The sequence below is a fragment of the Ochotona princeps genome, chromosome 2 (assembly GCF_030435755.1).
Source record: "Ochotona princeps isolate mOchPri1 chromosome 2, mOchPri1.hap1, whole genome shotgun sequence".
NCBI lineage: Eukaryota > Metazoa > Chordata > Mammalia > Lagomorpha > Ochotonidae > Ochotona > Ochotona princeps.
The window spans coordinates 60,917,496-60,925,324 of record NC_080833.1 but is presented as its reverse complement, the minus strand read 5'-3'; positions in this window follow the sequence as shown (position 1 = coordinate 60,925,324).

The window sequence follows — 7,829 nt, the reverse complement described above, 5'->3', positions numbered from 1 at the left end:
CCACCTAGGCAGAACCCTTGGAGTATGTGCCACCTTGTTATCTTGGGTTGATAGCAGGTATCCTATCCCCATTTTTGGGTATTAGGATGATTGCGAGATTGGGTAAGGCCTATCCTCTTATCTCCACTCTTCCCCCCAGAAATGGGAAGAAGAAATGGAATGTTTGGGAACACTGATCATATCCATTTCTCCCTAACCGTAGATCCTTCCCACTCTGATCAACTATGTAAGTATTATCTAAAACAGTAATAGTAGTGATAATAATAATAGTGTTATTATTAGTAGTAAAAAAAGATAGCAGGTGCTTTCCCTGGACATGATTAGGGGAGGCCTTCCAGATGAGACAGATTAAAGTCTCCATTAGTAAGACATTTACAAATTTTCACATTAAGAATTTAAGACATAATACCAAAAATAATCACCCTTTTATCACTTAAAGGTAACACTTTGTTAGGATAAATGTAAACTGTATTCCTACAACTAGTTTACACTAAAAACAGTGTGTTGATATAACATTTTACATGTAGTAAGTAGCATGTCTGTGGTTATTTTCTGGTGTGAAGTATAATTATTGTATATTTGCATTGTTAAGGAACCATTTTCAAAATGAACTTCTAGGGCCCAGTGGCTTGGCCTAGTGGCTAAAGTCCTCGCCTTGAACGCCCCGGGATCCCATATGGGTGCCAGTTCTAATCCCGGCAGCTCCACTTCCCATCCAGCTCCCTGCTTGTGACCTGGGAAAGCAGTCGAGGATGGCCCAAAGTTTTGGGACCCTGCACCCGCGTGGGAAACCCGGAAGAGGTTCCAGGTTCCCGGCTTTGGATCGGTGAGCACTGGCCATTGCGGTCACTTGGGGAGTGAATCATCAGATGGAAGATCTTCCTCTCTGTCTCTCCTCCTCCTTTCTGTATACCTGACTTTGTAATAAAAATAAGTAAATCTTTTAAAAAATGAACATCTATATTTCAGGTATTTTACATGCTTGTGTGTGTATGTGTGTAGGCATATACACATGTATGTCATTGATATTTAGCTTAATAAGATAGTTTTGAAATTATGTAAAACACAGTATCATTGTGGTTCCCCAGTCTCCAGGATACTTTCTAATTCAAGGGTTTTTTTTGCATATATATAATTGTAGTTGACTAAGAGGCAGAAATTTAAACTTCATTTTGTGAAAAGAAATTTATTCTCTACAAGTTTAAAAAATACACACAGTGACTTGAAGATCACAATTGAAAAATAAATAAAATGAAGGTCCCACTGGCACATCTAACAAAAAAAAGTGGCAGAAGACCCCAATTAAAAAAACCAAAAATGAAAAAGGGAGATGGAGATGCAACTATTGATGTCACAGTTATAAAAAGAATTATTAGCAATTACTACAAGCTATTATATGGCAGCAAACTGGAAAAATAGAATAAAATGAATAGATTTCTGGACATCTGTAAGCTAATTAAATTGAATTATGATAACAGAAAACCTAAAAGACAAATAACTAAGATGAAGATTGAAAGAGTAACATCTTATATTCGTGCTATAATCAGCTTCATTGCCAATTTTCAGGACTCTTTTTCAGAGAAATTAATTCCAATTCTTCTCAATACATTCAAAGCAACTCAAATGGAGGAGATTCTCCCAAATTCTTTCTATGAGGCCAGTATCATCTTAATTCCAAAGCAAGAAAAATATTCATCAAAGAATGGGAGCTATATAAAATCTTCAACAAAATACCAAGTAATCAAATCCAATCACACATCAGCCAAATAATTCATTCAGAGAAAGTGAAACTTTTCCTTAGTATGCAGAAATGGTTCAAAATATGTAAATTAACAAACAAGATAAATTACATTAACAACCCAAAATATTAAAACTCTATGATTATCATAACAGAAGCAGAATATATACTTCATAGAGTATCATATTTTTTCATGACAGAAACCTTAACCAAGTTGAGTATAGAAGCTACACTCCATTACACAAGGTAATGAATAAAAAAACAAAGCAAGCATCATATGGAATGGCCAAATTAACAATAGCTGGAAATAATTTTAAAATCCTCGAAAAATTTTAATCAAAGATGTGTGAAATTCTACAGTAAATTTTTTAAAATATTAAAGTAAAAAGAAAACGCATTAAAATAGAAAAAAAAGTCTATCCCTGGGCTTGTTGAATATGGTAGAAAATGTTCATACACCAAAAGTGTTTCACAGACCTAATCAAAATTTCTATGAAATTCTCCTCAGATATAAAAAATGATATTAAAAATCAGAGAAAAACAGCAGAATTAGAATATCTTACATAATGAGAAACAATAAAACTAAAACTGAAATGATCGTACTGCCATACTTTAAAAAATAATAAGTATTTTACAGAAAAATGAAATCAATTCCAGAGAGGAAGAACATTTTCTTAAATAAACGGTTCTGTGAAAAAGGATTATATGAGTGCAGAAGTATGACCAACCTTACACTTTACTGAACTGAACTCTGCCGCAAGATTCTAGATCTACAATGTGATACCATAAAATTATTAGAGAAAACATTGATGGCATTTTTCAAGACATAAATAAAGTTCAAATTTTCTTGTAAGAAATGTTATAAGCATGGTTAATTAAAGCAAAAGTAAATAAGCGGATTTACTTAAACCAAAGGAGCTCTACATTGCAAAGGAGCTGCTTAGAAAAGTAAAGAGGTAAACACCTGAGTGGGCGCAGTTATGAATTACACAATTGATAGAGGATTAATACTCAGCAAATGAAAGCTCGAGAAACTTGAAAACAACAAAACAAGCAATGCAGGAAGAAATAAGCCACAGATGTGAACAGGAAATTTTCATAGAATTACATACAAGCAACAGTTGGGGCCCAGTGGCGTGGCCTAGTGGCTAAAGTCCTTGCCTGAATGCCCCGAAATCCCATATGGGCGCCAGTTCTAATCCCGGCAGCTCCACTTCCCATCCAGCTCCCTGCTTGTGGCCTGGGAAAGCAGTTGAGGATGGCCCAAGGCTTTGGGACCCTGCACCCGCGTGGGAGACCCGGAAGAGGTTCCAGGTTTCTGGCATCGCATCGGATTGGCAAGCACCGCCCGTTGCAGCTCACTTGGGGAGTGAATCATCGGATGGAAGATCTTCCTCTTTGTCTCTCCTCCTCTCTGTATACCTGACTTTGTAATAAAATATAAATAAATCTTTAAAAAAATTACATACAAGCAACAGTCAAATGTAAATAAAAAGTACATTTCAGTAACAATGACTAAATAAATAAACCAAAAAATATGTTTAGAAGTTGGGAAAAGATAACGAAATGTTAGGAATGCAAATTAGTACAATCATTTGGGAGGACGGTTTGGAGATTCCTCAGAGATCTAAAAATAGGTCTGTAGTATGGAAGAATGTGTGAGACTTATTTGTAGCTCTATGTTTAGTACAACTTAATTCACAATGGCTAAGATATGTAATCAATTCATATGTACATTAAAAAAGACTGCATAAAGGGCCTGTGTTTTATATATACATATACATATATATATATATATATATATATACATTATTGAATACTATTCAGCTCCAAAAATAATGAATACTGTTTTTTGCAACAGAAAGAGTGTAACTAGAAACCAATTTTTTTAGTGACATTAGACAGTCCAAAAATGACAAACATGTTTCCGTGATCTTACAGTCTATATGAATGAAATTAACATTTGGAGATTCAATTATTATTATCCTTTTCTCTAATCTTGAGAAATTGTGAGATTTTTTTGTTTCTGCCTAGCTGTTATTCATTAATTTTTTTTTGACTTAATAAAGTTTTAAGCCTGTGATTTTGATGTTAAGGGAATGTTTGGCAACATGAAAAGTTAAAGAGAAAGAAGCAGAGAGAGGTAAAAAAAGGGAAGAAAAGAAAAAAGGATGAAGGAGGGTGGAAGCAGGATTGGTAGAGAATGTGGGCATGAGAGAGGGTAGAGTGAGAAGCATCATTGTACCACTAAATATGTATTGTTAAATGTGTGAAGTCTTTCAATCTTACATAAGAATAATTAAAAATAAAAATTAATTAAATTATGACAAAGTACTTTAAAAAATAGTTGATTTATCGAGCTCATCCACTTCCATGTTCCAAAGTTAAAAATGAAGCACTTTGTATAAAACATATTAAACTATTCATCCAAATCGCTTTATTGTTAATAATCATTGACAGTTACATTGACCAGAGTCAAGTTTAATTTCAGACTTAAATTTGCATCTCTATTTTTGAAATTCTGTGGAGAAATGGAATTATCTTTCTTTCTGTGATAATACAATCACAAATATGAAAACATAATCTTAGATTTAGCAGAATAGTGAATGTGGGTAAATAACAAAGTTCTAAATGATTTCACACTTATTGTTTATCCAGAATGTAATTATATTCAACAAAATAATTTAAAAATCTTTGAACTCATTGGTTAGACTAAAACAGAAACACAGACCATTGAAAAGATTTTGCAAGATTTCCAATAAAAAATATGTTCTGAGATACAAGTAAAATTTATGACATTGCTCTTTTCCCAGGCATTAATAAGATATTCCTGGAAAATTAGTTTGGTAATAATGTAGCAATGTCAGCAATTTTTTCCATTTGACTATTATAAAATATTCTCCCCTTGAGATGGAAAGATAATTTTTGTTTTCATGCAACATAGTTGAAAACGTTGGAAAATTACTCCAGGAAATATAGTTAAAATATGAATATGCTTGTGCATATTTTATTTTGAAAATTATAGTTCATAATTATTTACAATTAATGTCATCACATATGCATTGATATATATAGTGAATTTATTTTTAATTATTTGCATTTTAGGAGACACAAATATTGGAAATAACATTTTCTGAATTTATGTAACAGATTTCTTTAGACAATTACATCAAAAAACTTCTAAATGTTCTCTAAGTGTTACTTTTCCCTTGTACTTTGCAGGCATTACTTTTTCTAACAGCCATCTGTTTCTTTCCAAGCTTCTTAATATCAAACCCAATGCAATTATACTACAAATAGATAATTCTTTCCCACAGAACATGCATTGTTTTCAAAAGCTACAAAAATTGAAGTTGCGAATAATTGCTATATTAACTTATCCATAATCCACCATACTGACAATTGTTGAACTACCATTGTAAGAAAATATCTTCTAAGATATATCTAATTTTAAAGTTAAAATATTTTCAGGCCTACAAATGCGACTAAGACTGAAAAGTTATGTTTTCAAAATTCAATTAAGTGAAAGTTCACATATGGGCACATACACACATGGCTTAGGGCTGTATTTCATACCAACTGAAAGCTCTGAGACAATGTTCACTCATTTAAAATGTGAAATAAAATTAACTAGATATATTTTGATTGCGCTTCTGCATATAAAACATAATAGAATAAATTATTGAAAATTTTAATTCCCCATTAGCAGCATATCTCTCAAAAATTATTTTTTAGGTGTTAGAATGACTGTCATTTTTGGCAAGAAATTCTTCATCTTCTAGCAAAAAGGATGTCATTCTTTCTTCTTTTAGAAACAAAAGCAATCTTGGTTTTGAAAGAAGCATTTTCATCTCTTATAAACTGAAACATTTCTCAATGTTCCAGCTGCAATTTTTTTTTTTTTAAAAATTTATTCATTCTATTACAAAGTCAGATATACAGAGAGGAGGAGAGACAGAGAGGAAGATCTTCCGTCCGATGATTCACTCCCCACGTGAGCCGCAATGGGCCGAAGCGCGCTGACCAAAGCCGGGAACCTGGGACCTCTTCCGGGTCTCCCACGCAGGTGCAGGGTCCCAAGGCACTGGGCTGTCCTCGACTGCTTTCCTAGGCCACAAGCAGGGAGCTGGATGGGAAGTGGAGCTGCCGGGAATAGAACTGGCACCCACATGGGATCCTGGGGCTTTCAAGGCGAGGACTTTAGCCACTAGGCCACACCCCCGGGCCCTGCAAAAATTTTAAACCAGAGATCTTAGAATGAAACTAGAAATCACGTTAACCTATTTGGGGCCCTGAACTCTGTGATATAATGCACACGATTCTAAGAAGTATAATTGTTCTACTTTGAGGCCTACAATATCCCTGGAATTAAATCGGATAAATGACCATTAGAAAGACTGAACATAAACAAAGGCAGACATATATACCAATAAATTCTGTCTTACTTCGTAGAAACTCAGAAAATTGACTGAGTCTTTTAATAAATTGTTAAAAAGATGTGTTTATGTTTATCGGAAAGGCAGATACAGAGACAGGAGGAGAGACACTGCTAACATTTAAACGTAAGATCAGTAATAATTTGAAGATATAACAATTATTAGCTCAATCTTACTGCATATGGAATTAAGACAAAAGAAAACAGAGATCTGGGCTAAAACCAATGACCTAATGGCAAAATCCTCACCTTGCACTAGGCAGGATCCCAAGTAGATGCCTGATCATATCTCGGTTGCTCCACCTCCCTTCCAGCTCTCTGCTTGTGGCCCGGGAATGTGGTACAGGATGTCCCAAAGCCTTGGGACTTGCACCCGTGCATCAGACCAAAAGAAGCTCCTGGCTCCTGGCTTCAAATCAGCTCAGCTTCGACCACTACAGCCACTTGGGTAGTGAACCAGTGGACAGATGGTCGTTTCTCTGTCTCCTCCGCCCTGCATATTTGACTTTCCAAACAAAATAAATAAATCTTAAAAATTAAAAAAAAAATGCATGCTTAGTTTTTCCTATGTTTTCTAAAATTATATGTAGTTAGTGCTAATCTTTTAATCCCTTACTGCTTTTCTAAATGAATTGTGATCTGAATTAGCCAAGTCATCTGGAAATAGGTTGTATCAACCTTAGTTATCTTCTTGTCTACTCCATATGTCGTCTTGGAAAAGTGACTTACCATTTTGCGGTCATTCAGAATCAAAATGTTATTTTTTATATTGTTTTCACATATATGGAAAGTTTGATATGTGTTAGATTTGCCACACTCCAGGGAAAGCATAACAACCAAATATATGAAAAGAATTTAGATGACTTTTATCTCAGGGAACCATGGTCACAGGCTTCCCTTCCCCGTGCAGCAGACAGACAGACATGAAGGAATGGGTTGCAGTGGAAGAAAAGAGATGGGGAAAGGCCTTTTTGAAGGAGATTAAGGAAAGGGTAATTCTTCCATGTGTTCCTGGTTTGGTTGGAAGCAAACTCCACCTGCCTCCAGCCTCCGTGGCACCCACCAATAAATTGTGATATTTTAAACATGCTAGTTGCAACTAATATGCCAATAAGCTCACAATCACTGTGAGAAAATAATATATTTTCTTTTGGTAATATATTTTCTTTTCTTTGGTTCATGTTTGTGTAATCTGATAAACCCATAACTGTGGCACCAGCATTAGCTTGCTTCTGGTAGCTATTTTGTGGTGCTTAAAATAATGAACAATCACAATAACAAATGTAATAAAGAAAGAACATAGGAGAACTAAAGGAACACATTCCAGTGATTCCTTGGGAACTGTTCGCCCATCCTTATAGGTTTTACTTCTGTGATCAAAACACTTTATAATAATTTCCATTTTCCAAAACTATCACTGTTCAATAATATCAAACAGAAGAATATTGGATGATTTTTCCATGGTGGAGAATGAAAATTATGAAAGTCAAGTTTGGCAAAAAGTCAAATATTCATTAATGGATGACTGAATAATGACTGAATAAGTAAATTGTGGCATATATTGCAAATGAGTGTTATTCAACTGTGCAAATAATACATGCAAAATGGTGCAATCATGAGTAGACATTCAAGTCAGTACATTTAGGTGTGAAAAGT